This window comes from Pundamilia nyererei, unplaced genomic scaffold (assembly GCF_000239375.1).
Source record: "Pundamilia nyererei isolate P.nyererei 1_Seehausen unplaced genomic scaffold, PunNye1.0 scaffold00035, whole genome shotgun sequence".
Lineage (NCBI taxonomy): Eukaryota > Metazoa > Chordata > Actinopteri > Cichliformes > Cichlidae > Pundamilia > Pundamilia nyererei.
Window position 1 is genome coordinate 3042337 of NW_005187436.1, and position 15274 is coordinate 3057610.

Genomic DNA, 15274 nt, shown 5'->3' on the forward strand with positions numbered 1-15274 from the left:
ACTTTCATTCAAAGACAGAAGAGTGGCACAACAACACTAGCAGTAAGTTGTTTAAATCCTGCTAGACCCTGCTGATAACGTCTGTGCTATTCTCCTCTCAGTCTTGCAGGTTTGATAACAAAAGTTTCATCAGACTTAACTTGTTGACTCAAAAATGACTTTCAGCAGTTGACAGGCTTTATGATTATAATCTATTTTATAGTTCAGTATTTTTTTTAATGAACAGCTTGTGTTTTTTGTTGTTGTTGTTGTTGTTTTGTTGTTTTTTTTGGAAGATGGTGGTTTCTCTCAGCAAACTAGCAATTTACCTCAAAACCTTTCTCTGAGCAACTCTCAGTCTCTGCCAACTGTAATCCAGCCAGCTCCCACAGGCACTGTCTTCTTTGGTTTATTCTCCAGTAAGAGACAAGTGACACCATTATGGTGGAAAAAAAGGGAGTCAAGATACAAAGTTTTTGTCAGTGTTGGACATTTTAATGGTGTTAGCTTTACAGCTGGATCAATCTGATCATTTTTCCAGACACCTGGAAATAAATCCATAAACAGTTATCAAATCCAGGCATGCTGGAAACTATCATGTCACTAGCTACAAAGTCCTGGCAGAAAACAAACCAGCTAATGCTATTGATTATAAGCACAAGGACACACTTGAATGTCCCTGTTAACCTCCTGTGGACCCACATGAACTCCAGTGTTTCATCAAAAAAGTTTCAAGGATCTGTTTAGCTCAGATTTTGAATGTACCAGAATATGTGTCGGATATTACGTGGCATGCTTTAAGAGCAACAGACAAAGGACACAAAACTTCTTTTTCTTTTAAGAAAAGGAGTAAAGTTGCACTCCACCAGTACAGGATTAGACCTGCTTTCCTGCAGCAGCTGATGCTCTCCTGTGAGAATGAATGCACACTTTCAGCATTGTGCACAAAAGCCCACACTAGAAAGTTCCCAGTGTTCACGGCAATGTGGCATTCAGAAGGCCATCTGGCTGTATTATTTTACATATTCTTTCACCACAAAAACGTGGTGTTCTTGTGTTTCATGTAGTGCTTTGGCGATCTTTTCTAATGAGAGCGCAGCAAAAGGGGATAGTTCCTCTTTCACAGGGTTATTTCCCAGAGCTGCGTAGAAACTGCATGTGTTTATCAACTCCCATTTGGGTGTCAAGTGCTCGAAAGCCAAAAGAGACAGAGAGGAAATCAGCTGCAGCTCAAACAACGGAACCCCTCCAAAGGTGACAAGCAGCTGTGGAAGTGATCATATCTTTCACAATCTCACTCAGAGGGGAACAGTGGAGTATCTCTGTCTGTGGCTGCTGCAATGTGATGATTCAAGAGACCTTTTGTACGTTCCCAAATCCCAGCACCAACCCCCAGTGCACTGTGTCCAAACAGCACACTGTCTGGCACTGAGATAATGTTCTCAGGCAGGAACAGCAATTTGATTGGCCTCTTCACTTTTGTTTGCAATGGGAGATATCCTCTTCGAGCACAGTGCAGCCTGAACACTGTAACGTTCTGGCTCGGCTGTCATGTCAAGGCAAGACCCCGCCCTCTGAAGACTTTGAAAAACTTACAAAAGTATCAAATTCCACGTGGTTCTTAAACTGGGGGTCTGGTTAAAATAGTCACTCTTATGTTGCTTATCATTAAAATGCTGGCTACTCATAAACCTCAGTCATTTATTAACTAAGACCTTTTGCCTTTCTTTCCTTTAATCCAGCTGTGAGTTTCGAAGGGCAGTCCAACTGCTTGGTAAACGTCCCTGAAATGGAAAGAGCCTCTTATCAGAACAGAAGAAGCAGTAAAGCACTTAAGGCTGTTATAGTTCCAAGATATCGCCAAACCAGTATTTCTGGTAATGTCAAGGTTTTTTTTTGACACCCCACAAAAAAAAACAAAAATTCAAATAAGGGTTTGGAAAAAAGAAAAAACAAAGCAACAAAAAAAAATTAAAAAAGAAAAAATTTAATAAAAAATATTGGTTTGAATGAATGAATAAAGACTGATAGAGAGCTGAAGGTTCTATAGTGTGGACACTGCACAATAATATATCCCTCTTCTTGTTGTTCTCCAAGCCCTTTGTGACAGACAAGCAGCCCCGTGACTAATGATGACAGAAACAGGCTGGGTTTTACCTGTGTAGAAAAAAACGAGGATTAGTCATACAGACGACACACAGGTGTTAAACAGTAAAGATGTAAGTGTAACACGTGCGAGACAGCAGGGCGTACACCCACCACGTGAACCTCTCTGTAACAGCCAACCACTTGCGCTTGTGTTTCGACAGGGCACAAGTGAAATGTTGATCTTTGTTCCCTTTGCTGAGGAGAGAAAAGAACACCCGATTATGTAAAGCACGTATGCGTACAGTAATAAAACCAGGTCCAATGAGTCAGCCAGGCGTCGATGAGATGGGTAAACAAGTCCAAACTACATGCTATCATAACAAAGTGCAGCCTTCCTGCTGTCTAGCAGGATATACAAGTTACAGAGTTATTGGGTCCTTATCAACACTTTACTGTCATAACATTACCATTAGGAACACAAGTGCAAACATCAGATTGAGCAAACGCTACTGGGAACAATAAATGGTAAATGACCACTTGGCACACGAACAAATATAAGATCACATCCCTCCTCCTTAGGTATTCAAAAATGTTGATGTTTTCTGAGAACAGGGTGTCCTTTTTTTAAGGTAACTTGTAGCATCTCTCACAGAGAAGATACAGAATACACTCTCTTGGGCAACATCCAAAAAAGTGTACTTTGGTGATTAATTTATTCCAGGGTGTTGAACTTTAAGTCTGACAAGTTAAGCCACATTTCTAAATTAAAGGCTCACCAGTAACGCAGAGATGATTTCTTAACGTCATTGCCAAATGTTAGCCAATACAATGAACACCTCTCCTGTGTCCAAACTAGATATTTGCTTTAGGAAGCTCCTGATTAGCTTAGCATAGCATAAACCCTGCGGTATTGTGCGAAGGAGTCAGGAGTGGCAGAGAAGCATGTGAGGGGGGTGCAGGACATGTGTGAAGATAGTGAGACAGTGGTAAACTGTGTGATAGGATTCGAGGTAAGATTACATCAATAATTGGCTCTGAGCCCATTCTTGTTTGAATTGGTGATGAACAGGCTGACAGACGAGGTCAAGCAGGACTATGATGTATGCAGACGATACATGTGATATGTAGTGAGGGCAGGGAACAGGTGGAAGATTGTCTGGAGAGGTGGAGGTATGCTCTGACAGAAGAGGTATGATATACAGTAGAAGAAAGATAGAATACGTGTGTATGAATGAGACGGAGACAGGTGGAAACATGCACAGAGTGAGGGTGAAAGGGATGGTTTACAAGGTAGCAGTGAGACATTTGGTATGGTTTGGAGAGAGGGGTACTGACAAAAAGACAGAAGGCCAAGCTGAAGGTGCTAAAGTGAATGAACAATATTAACGGGATAAGGCAATGCTGAGATGGTTTGGACATGTGGAGAGGGGATAGTGGATACATTGGGCAAAAGGCTGTTGAATATGGAACTGCCAGGTAGGAGACAAAGATGAAGACCACAGAGAAGATTCATGAATGTAGTGAAGAAGGACATAGCAGAGAGCTGGTGTGACAGACAGGGGTTAGATGGAGGCAGATTATCCACTGTGGTGATCCCTAAAGGGAGAAACCAAAAGAAGAAGAAAAAGAAGCAGTATAAATCCTGGACACTGGCTAAATCCAAGGATATGTGCCAAGTCCCACAAATGACCCTATTTAAGCTCTTTTCCCCCCACAGTTGAATTCATAGTCATCACGCAAAGCTAAGCCAACTCCTAGCAAGAGCATAGTTTAATTGTCATAATAAGAGGCAAAGGCTCTATATATTACGACCAGTAACTGCAAATTATTCATACAAAAGAAACTGTAATGTGCAGTTTACACATGTGCACAAAACGCCCCGTGCAAACACCTGTTCATGTGGAGAAATCTTATCTAAAGACAGGGCTTTGTGCACATAAACAACAAACAAATTAACTCATAAAAGCTGCCCATGACAGCTTTCATAGATAGCGTCATTCAGGTGCTGCTTTTCAACAACAACAAGACCAGAACAGTGCTCAACTCCCTTCCTAGCACTTTGCAGAAAGGGGGCTTAGGCTGAGAAGAGGTCACTGCGCGAGCTCTCAGAAGGGTGGGAGGTGTTGTTTAGATGGGAGTCCCATTTGGTTGTCATCCTCCCTCCGTCTTTTTGCCTCCAGGCCGTCAATGTTCAGCCACACAAGAGGCAACCTTCTTTACCACTATGTTAATCCTGCTTTCCTCCCCCGCCTCGGTGCCGCCTCCCCGGCACTCTACTACAAAGAACAGAGAGCTGTCCAGCATCACTGGCAGAACATGATAATTTTTTCTGTTGCGTAATTTGAAAGCAGTAGACAAGTGCTCTGACGTGAGAGTGACGACTGTCTTGCATGCAGACTTGAGTTCATAATCACAAGCTGATTTGTACGTCACTCGCTTGACCCTAGGCCCATGCTTAGCCATGAGTATGCACTGCCATCATTGTTCCTTTGGCATGGTGGCTTTGTCTGCTCAACACAATACAGCTCAAAAGAGCAATGTGAAGCGGACACAGTTTTGTTTTTGCACCCATTTGCTGGTCAGTGCTGGTGCTATTCAAAATGCATTGATTGGTGTGACGGCTGGAGAGGGATGTGCCTCGCGGGCACCGGTGAGGGGACAACACTCTGAAATGCACTATTCATCTGGGCGGTGAGTCTGCAGGAGGCCTGCATTAGCTCACTGCGCTGATGCTTTTGAGATGACCGTCTCTTTTGGTGGGACATTCAGCAGAGGCACTTAAATGGCATGCAGTCCATTATTAATGGTCAGTGTTTGAGTGTGTGCAAGATGTACAGGTCATTGCAGTACAGTCATTTTCTACTGACACCGATCGAGATTAAAATTAGAGGGAAAAAAATAAATAAATGAGTGTAGAAGCAAATCAAGCATGCTTCCAAACTGGTGCACTACATAGTATTAAGTTAAACTCAAACCAAAAAACTTGCTGTTTCTTATGATGGTGAAAAAGGGTTCACTGTTGGGATGAATTGCAGGAGCTTCAGTGACAGAGTTCTCAGTCTGACAAGTTTTCACTTTGAAAAAATGGCTACAAGTTACATTTAAATCTGTGGCAACTGTCATCAGCAGTGCAGCTTTGATGACTGCGATGCTGCATTGGTGCATGCAAGGCAAGGCTAAAGAGTAGCTCTTCCTCAGGTGAGTGAGGCTGTCTATGCAGGATGTGAAAAGACTCGTCTGCAAGAACAATGCACCCATAATTATATAGGGATATTACAGTAATGGCCAGTGGGCTGGTACTTACAGTGCTTTTATGCTCTAAGTGAGTACTAAGCACTTTTTATTACAAGACACAATCGGGCAAACTTTTTTGTTTAAATCGGCATTCTGTTTGTTGAATTATTATTATTTATTTATTTAAAAACCTTTTTATTTTATTGTGTACTATTAATTCTTTTTATTGGCTATTCTGGAACTTCATGTTCTTATTTGTTTTAGTGTTTTTGTGTACAGCCCCTGACTGAGGGGTTTAACATCTGACCCACGGACACTTCAAACTTATGTACTAGAGGACGTGAGGGTCAAACCACCAACTTTACAATCAGCAAGTGATGTGAACATGTTGTGTACATCCAGAGATGAGGGCAGGCCTAAATACTTTATGCCAGCAATAAGGGTTACATGGTTCACTGAGAGGGGAGGATCACTGCAGTACAGTTACTTTGATCATTGGTATCCAGTGAAAGAACATTTATATCCTGATGGAGTATTCACTTCCCCATCCACAGGGCTCAAGGAGTCACTGATTGGGTTGATTAGCATGATAAACAGTTTACTGTGATGTTTGTAGCCATATGATCGTAACACAGTTGGACACCTGTGGGAGATTTTGGACTGAAGTGAAAGACAGCACTCTGGACCACATGGTAAATGAGGGAATATCCAGTATTGTTTCAGACAATAAGAGAAACAGTGCCACGCTGCACTGGAGCTCTTTTCGTGGCTTGTGGTAGCCTAATAAAGGTCATGATGTTTTTTTTCTGTCACTTCTCTTTATATGGACTGTAAGCTGAAATAAAACATTAGAATGAAATTACCATTTGGAAAGAATCTCAGAATATAATGACAGATCTCACTATCATTTCCCAGAGCTTATGTCTTTGAACTTGTTTTATCTACTCAACGGTTACAAAAATCAAAGATCAATAAAAATCTATGTGGAAAACAGAACTGAAAGTTGTATATAAACTTACAAAATACACTTACGGCAATAAATGTTATACAATCGGAAAGCCTGTTTATGTCCCCTTAAATATTGCCATATTTGTGAGGAATCCAGAAACGCATTTGTGGGTTGAGCAGCAGAGTTGAGAAATTTGACAAATTTTCTCTGCCAATGTCAAGCTGCTAATTCTGCTATTGACTCTTGTTTGGTGTTGTTTATTGGATTGGGGGATTTAAGTCTGAAGAAACAAGACGTGCTGGTAATTGAACAGTTTATTCATTTAACAAACAGAGGCCTCAGTAGCATGAGGAAGACTAATACACAGCCACAAGAGCCTGGCACATCCTCCTCATGCTGGTCACCAGTTTGGTTACACATTGCTGTGGGATGGCATCTTCAACCAAGATTAACCTAGCCACCATGGTTGTGTTGGTCACTCTGGCACTTCCGAGCTGATCCAACAAGGTTTCAGTGGGGTTGAGATCAGGACTGCAGGCACGCCATTCCATCCTCTCAACACCCAAATTCTGGATGATGAACCGACTCTGTGTAGAAGACTTCCTAATAAGTGCTGACACGGTAAGAAAACTCTTCCTGTTGTGTCTCGGACAGCTGCCTCATATTAAAATTTGGTCTTTCTTTATATTTGACTGTTTATCTCAAAATAATTCATTTGTAAAAGCCAATAAATAAATAAAATAAAAAATGTATTCTTATAATAATGATAAACAACCAGTTGCTGGTGCAAGCCCCCCCCCCGACTTGTGCACTACATGACAATAATCCATCTTGCCTATAACTAATGCAGGTTTCCATTTTAATTGCAATACCAAACTTTTGTTTGCAGTTGTGCGCCGTTATGATGCTTTGCGGGCCTGTAATCTGGACGGAATGCGCACATAAGCCTCCCTTTTATATTCCATTTGGCGCAGAGAAAGTTCAAAGTGAAAACAAAAAAACACAGCGAGGCAGAATTTCAAAACATACGACTTCCAAAGAGGCACTGTTACATCACATGACTGTTTCCACCACTTCGACCAGAGTGCGCTCAGAAGTCAGCGGGTTCACAAGTGGGCGAGGCTCAACACGGACTGAAGTGCACAACCCCGGCACGGAGCGTGAACCAGCTTGACCGCGGGCATGCGCCCAGTGCAAGGGACAAAGAAAAGGAAAGAGGGAAACTTCGGCGTGTCCCCCTTTAAAACTCTCAGACGATCGCTCTGTCGCACTCCCCACAACCACACCGTCAACACGTTGTTTATCCTCGAATGACCCCGATGCCGAAGCGAGAACATCCCGTTCCCGAGATATTAATAGTTCCCCTTGCGTCACCAAACTGTGGCCGACCGCTTTGCTTGACACGCAACTGAACCACAAATTATGCCAGCACCACACTCTCGTCCAAAGCAAACATGGTTATAAAACAGGTAGTCATCGTTCTCCAGCAGCTGTCTGCGGGTGTTACAGTCGAGGTGATTACCATTTTTAAGTGTTACACACGTGGCTATTAAGGTGATGATAGACGAGTCTGGGAGACAATAACTCTGCACATTATAGGGAGTTTTGGTGACAGCGGCTGGGTTTATGGCATTCTGAGTGGGTATTTCACCAAACAAATATCGCGAGAAAAAAAGAAGAAGAAAAGATTCAGCTGCTGAACACAAGTGCAATTTTCCAGCTCGTGCCAGTGTTGACGAGCTGAAAGCCATAGCCTACAATGCACAATAAGCCATATGTTAACTCACTCCCCTTCCCCCAATCCTGAAGCCAAGTGAGGCTGTAGCTACAGAGCCTGGCCCGCATCGCTCCAGTGGGAGGCAGGGAGGGTGGGGAGAGAGATGGGAGGAGAGTTTCTGTTGCTATGTTCACTGGGAGTCTCCTGTCTGGAGGATCTAGCTCAGGCTGATTTTTTTTTTTTGGGGGGGGGCTGACATGGCAAGTTGTATGTAGGTCAGCAACAGTAAAACAGCATCGGTAGCTCAAAGGCACACTGGAAGTACTGTCTTTGGGAAAAAAATGGGGATTTTTACTCATTGCTGGTAAAAGAAAAAGAAACGTGACAGGCGAGTGCCTTCTTCCAGTCATTTTTTCTCTCCTGTATTCAGTCCATACTGAGACTGCATAGTACCTCCACACCTGCATCCACAACCTCTGCAGCTGAGGCTTTCAGCTCAGGTTGATGCCAAATAAAATGTTCCCCCAGAAACGGAAATAACGCTGATGCATGAAGCAGTAGAGGGACAAGCTATGCAAAACGGCATAGAAAATAGTACGAGACTCTTATTCCCATCTTCTGTAGCTTGGCGCTGGATCGTATGTCCCCGTAAGTTTATTCAGACAACCCAACTTTGACAGTTTGTCATGCATAATGAGTTGATGCTTAAGCTTGACTATGGAAAGCAGGAGAAACTCATCATCTGCTGTTTTCAAAGTTAAAAATAAACAATGCTTGAAAAAAAATTTCAAGTGTCGAGAGCTTGGGAAATCATACATTCTTTAATAGTGAGTTTAGCTCATTCATGCCAGATCATGAAGGTACGTGCTTTGCTGCACTGGGTGTCTGTATTCTTTCAGATCCAGTGTGATTAAAACGGCTTGTTTGCCATAAGTGAAATAATTTCGTTTTTCCAAGACAGCGAAATTATAGAGATTAAGAGGCTTGCGTGAAACGTACTGGATGGGCGTCAGCAGAACTTGCGCTGGCATTCAAAACCAGGAATAACGTTGGGGTCCAACTAAAATTCCTTTGGCTTTGAATGGTGACTAGATGCACAACATATGCGTGGTGAGGTTGAAGAGGTTAATGAACACCACAAGGACATGACTTCATGCCATTTAGTCATCAGCGGTTTCATTTGATTAACTGCACTTCACTTTCCTGAATTTCATACGAGGATCATCAGGCAGCGTCCAACAAATCTGCGGAGGCCTTCTTGAAAACATGTCTCCAAAATGAAAAGCTCTGCCGGCTAGTCCTGACACGACTGAATGAGCGTTTAGGCTCTCACTTCAGGTCTTTAAAGATTTGTCTGCTCCCACAACCCCGACTGATTACCTTAGTGCTATTTGCTTAGCCTCCCACCACCATCTGTGTTTCAGATCATCCAAGGCAGCTCTAATTACAGTCATAGGCTCGGGCCCATAGATAATGACAATGCTGCTATGATCAGCAGGATTAGACAGGTGCTTGTCGACTTGCTTTGACTTGGACTTTTTATGGTCTGTAATGCAACCTGAACAGTCAGCGAGCAGGGGAGAATTTCTCTCACTCTTTGTCTTCTAACAGATAACAATGGAGATTATTTTAACAAACAAGTGTTTGTCACATTTATAGAGCTGTGTGTTGTCATTTATGGCATGAATAAAATAATGTAATTCTATTTAGTAAATGTAATGGCCTGTCATGTGGTCTTCCAAGAGACTCATAGTAGAGTCTGGTCAAGATGATGGATTAATCTTTTAATGCTCGAGGATTTATATATCTAAGATTTTTATCCAAGAACAATACTCATCTATTTATGTGCAACAGAGTGTTCTAACTTCTCTGATATGCAAAGAGGTGAAGTCACCGACTCCTCTTACTGTGTGATAAGCTGCAGCCACCTGAATCATGAGATTGATGGTGATAATTTGTCTAAAAATCACAGTTCTCAAAGTGTGGTTCATGGGTCATTAGCAGTCCTTGGTAACATTTAGTGTGGCCTGCAAGTGCAACAACTCCAGAGTGGAAATGAAACAAAGACACTGCACTTCTTTAACAGTTTTAAAAAACAAACAAACAGTCAAAACTCACCATTCTCTGAATGGACACTAACTAAATGTGTTCCTGACTCTGATCAGTCACCAAAACGTTAAGACCGCATAGCCTAAAACGGTATCCCAAACCTATTTTTGCCTAACACTTCTATAAATAACTTATGTTGGGATTTTGACAAGATGAACTTTCACCCTTAGCTCCTCATTTAGTGGCAGAATCTACATTTTAAATCACGACTTTAAAACACTAAAATCTAAATGCCAGGAAACCCGTAACGTGAACATTTATCTCTTTCGTTTTCTGACAGTTTTATTCCTTTTTGCATCACACTTGAAGGTAGAAATTATCAATCAAGCCCAAAAAACCAAAAGTAAGGCCCTCAAGCCAGAAATAAAATGTTTATTGCAAAAGAGGTGGTTACATATGCAGATTTCAACTTTTAAATTACTATTCAAGCATTGCCTGAAACCACATTAATGTGTGGTTATGTTGATCAGCAATCTACTGTTGGTTTAGAGCCATGAAAGATAAGCTTTATTTACTGCTGTTTATTCTGAATTTATAAATCATTTTTCATCGCCCTAATCAACATCCATAAGTGTCCCTTACATAAACGGTCTCACTGTTCTAGATCTTAATGTTTAGTCCACTGAGATTGGAAAAACATAGTCAGAGCTCATGATTTTCTCATGCCAAACAATAGTGTTTATGCATGATCCAACAATAGAAGCATTTCTGCGGATTACAGAAAGTTGCACTGGCGTTAACAGCAGCCTGTGGCTCAGATGGAGCACTGTAAACAGTGACCGTGCTCGGCGTGTGATGTTCAGCAATGCTCGCAGCAGCTGTTTGGTTGACAAGGTAATCAAACAAAAAAGGCAGCGAGCTTTGATTTTGCTTGTTTTTGTGCGATTCTGAAACTCATCTACGTCTATTAAGCTGTGGTCGTGGTCTGACGCAAAGACAGCTGCCTCATGTGGCTTCAGTTCCTGGTGCAAAAGTGATGATCAGCAGTTGTGCTCTTTTTCTGTCTGTCTGGCTGTCTGTTCCCATCTTGCATCCCTAGAATGTTATTGTAGGGCAGTCAGATCTTCTTTGATCCCGACCATGTCAGTCATTCAAAAGGTCAGGGGAAATGTGAGAAAATACAGGGTTTCTTTTTTTTAGCGTGAATCCCACATCTGGTTGTTTGGATGTTGGCCGATGAGCTGGTTCTGGAAGTTTATGCAGCTGAGCCCAAGACGCAAAACACCCGCTCTTTCAGTGAGAAAGAGCTGTTTCGATGCACCATGGGAAAGCGCAGATATGCAGTCACGTCGCAAACATGGAGGTTTATGAAACACCTCTGATCAAAGGAAGGAGCCACTTCAGTTTGACAGATTGTGAAATAAAGTCAGTGGTTGGAGTAACTTCCTGCAGGTTAAGAGAGCTGCTGTTTTACAGCCCCGCTGCTGCATATGGATTCCTTGTTAACCTCTGTGTGGGCCCCAGGTCAACCACGGAAATTCTTTATACCAGTGTGATCTCAGACTAGCACAATAGAGATATGCACATTAGCTATACATTAAAGCTGAAGACAGTTTTACTCTAGCAGAGTGCCCTTAGCTACATGTGCACAGCAGCAGATGACTGGGCGTTTGCTAGTGAAGCTGTTAGCCACAAGCAGACCTATAAGTGTGCCACGCCTCCTCCCCGACTACTTCCCTAAAATACATTTTATGCTGACAACAGAGAACAGAGGGGCCAAATATCACAGGGTTGGATGATTAGATTAAATTTTATTGTAATTCCACATATTAGTACAAAATGCACTTCAGACTTTAACCAGATTATGGTTTTTTTTTTACAACAACCGAGAGCACGTCTGCGCTTCTTCAGATCAGCGGGGAGTGTAACTACAAGCAGGAATTAGTGGAAAGAGTAGTAACGGTATTAACTGCTGCTAATACACCGCACCAAGTGAGGCAGAATAGAACAAGGAAAATATCAATTCAGCTTTGCAAGAATTGTTCATTTCCTACCAAAAAGTATTTTTTTAAGAAATAACAAACCAATGTCAACATCTTTTAAACTTGCATTTTTTTAACTGGTGCGGAGCTCAAGGTGCTTCTCATGTGCAAGCAAAGCACACAGGGAACATGTCCTAACATGACCTGCTGGTACAAAACCACTTAAGACCATTTCTTGGCCTGAACTTCGGCCAGAGAAACAAAACCTCAGAACAGGTACACGTTATCTCCTTCTACATACGTAATCTAGAGCTCTTTATTTAATTATTTTGTATCCAACTGTGTGCATCAGCCGACTGTGTTTGCCCTCCTCTGCAGTGCTGAGAGACTGAACACACCTGCAGCAAAAAGGTCTCAGGTGAGGGTGTAGTCTATTGCCTGGGCAACCGGGAAAAACACTGGCTGTTTGGAGACTCACAAACACTCAAGTTTTATCGCTTTGTTTGTGCAGGTCGCCGAATATTACACAGAAACGGCAACAAAAACACAGAAAGGCAGACACAAGAGGAAGGAGAGGCAGGTTGGCTTTGTTTAATGTTTTAAACCCACAGGTTTCTGCAGAACTCTTCTTCCGTGCATGAAAATGTTTGGGTTTCCTTGCTGGGGGTAGTAAGCACGTTTAGGAAGAAAGAGCGACTTCCACAGCTGAAGTCTTCAAAGTGAAACCTCTCTTCTTCTTTAAGTGGTGTCTCCTTCCAGAAAATCACATGTGGAAGCAGTTTCACCCTAACCTTCTTTACCGCTGCTGGCCTCATGCCATCTGGCTTAAGTGATGAGATTAGTCACGTGAGACATTTACAAATTATCAAGTAAAACAACTGAAGGTACATTGAGCCTGATCTGAGGCAGTTGGCACGCGAAACGTCAAATGTGTAGCATGTTTTCTTTACCCCTCACACGACACTTAATGGGAAGTGAGGACAGGTTTTACACGATCAACAGGGATTAAACAACACACACTAGAAAGTGGACATGTTTGCTGTATGTATACTTATATGTATTTATCTTTGTATTACAAAATCAGGGTATCTCTCTTTTTTACTGATTTGATAGTCTTAGAAATAAGGCAAAACTTTCCTGTATATGTTTTGTGAGATGAAATTTAATCAGAAACTCATTACATCAGGACATAATGAGCTTGTGTTTTATATATAACTGTGCCACTTTTTTAACCTATTGTAATAACTCTTTGCACACAGCTTTTTTTTTTTTTTTTTTTTTGGGGCCCAGAAATATAATTACCCCAGGAAATAAAAGAAAAATGTCAAATATTTGAAATATACGCGGTACTTTAAAGCACACTTCAGCATCTTTCTATACCATAAAAGCCAAGTTTACATGGGTCATACTGTCAGTGAGTGTCTTTATAACATTAGCATTTGTGTTAGATTCAAACACAGTTCCCAAATATTTTACACCCTTTCACTCATTGTGTGTTTTCTGAGAGGGGGGGGGGGTCTGAGGAGAAAGTTAGCTCTGGCATAGATGGAACTAATGCTTCCTTTCGTCCAATGATTTTGGTTGTATTGATGGGTCTGATATATAAAACATACAAAGAAACAAACAAAAACATTTGACCCAATTAAAGTGATAACCACCTTGACCACTTTGAACTCTGTTGTTGTGCCTATACGAGGGATCAGAGTGCCCTCTTGTGGCTAAAGCTGGCACCTGGTTGCTGCAGAGAAATGTAATACATATCTAACTGTTACTTGTTAGATTAAAATGATCAGAGAATGTATTGAAATTTCATCACATTATTTGTTTTCTTCTCAAGTTGGATTTACTTTGAATAGTATCAGCATCTTGTTGACACTCTTCTAGGGTCGTGCAGGGGAAACCCACGAGGTCCATAGTACCGTAGTCTAATTGTGATGCAACTGAGTAATCATCAACTGCAACATTATCAAGTTCTAAAAAAGCATATATGGGTCTTTAGATTAGATAGTGATTGACTACAGAATTTTTTCAACACACACTTTTAAGTTGTGCTGTGCAACAGAATATCTATTTTTATTTTCTTTTTTTCATCCAATCAAAGCAGTGGAAGAGTCTTATTATTAAAGATGAAATTTTTCTGTTAGGTTTTGTAAAAGCTTGCATGTATGTTTAGGGAACCTCTGATTTAAAGAAACTAATAGTTTAAAAAATCTATTTAAAGAATCCCAGATATCAAAATTAGTTGTTTATTTGGAGTTCTGTCTGACATCACTAGCATGTCTAAGTAATATATCTGGTTTGGGGTCTTTCATCATTCCTTCTTTCTTCTGCTCCATTCAGTGCTATAACTTCTCTCGGAGACAAATAATCTCCCCACACTGGCCAATACAAAGCCACCAGGAGAAGATAAAGCTCATTTGTGTCTGCTTACAAGGAGAAATTACACATAATCCATTCTAAGAGGCAGACAGCACCTAGACACATGGCTGGAGTCGAGCAGAGAAAAAGTAACCATTCATTCAAGGTTCATGTTTATTGTTTGAGATTATGACCTGATGAAGTCATCCAGCTGTCTTCACTGACACCGCAAGGTACAGTTGTTTCCCAAAGCTCATAGTTGTAAGAGTAAAGCAGATGCTTGGTGAGTGCATACTTTGGATTAGCTGATTAGGTAGCTCATTACTTCACTCACACTTGTTGCAGTTTCCTGTGTTGCAATGTGTTTCTGTGGGAGGCCACTTCACTGTGACAGGGCTGTTGTTTTTTTGTTGTTGTTTTTTTTTACATTAACAGCTTATTTTACTGTAAGGCAAACATTGAGTTACACAGGCTGTTACATCCAGCCTGTGTGCATCATTTCTTGCCACTTTCAAATCTTGGTGAGCTTGGTAATCCTTTACTTATTTATCACCCTTAAAACTGTTCTATTTAGTGTCCAGCAGAGGGAGGTGCTGGACATGAAATTCATGCTCCTAAACTGGTTTCTCTTGGGTTTGACTTTCAGACCGTCTATAACAAAGTCGACTTTTTTTGTTTTGTTTTTGCTACAAAAAAAAAGTGCAGACAACAAACATTACAAGTCATCATCACATTACATCAGCAGAGCAGGTGTTGAAGTGTTGGATTCTGTATAAGACCTAAAGGCTTTTGATTTTGTCGTCCATATTTTTAGCCATTTTAATGAATACCCAAAAAATATTTGCTCGGGGTAAGCTAAATGCAGTGTTTTTTATAGTGCTGACAAGTGATAGTTTGAATTTCCATTAATTTTTAAAG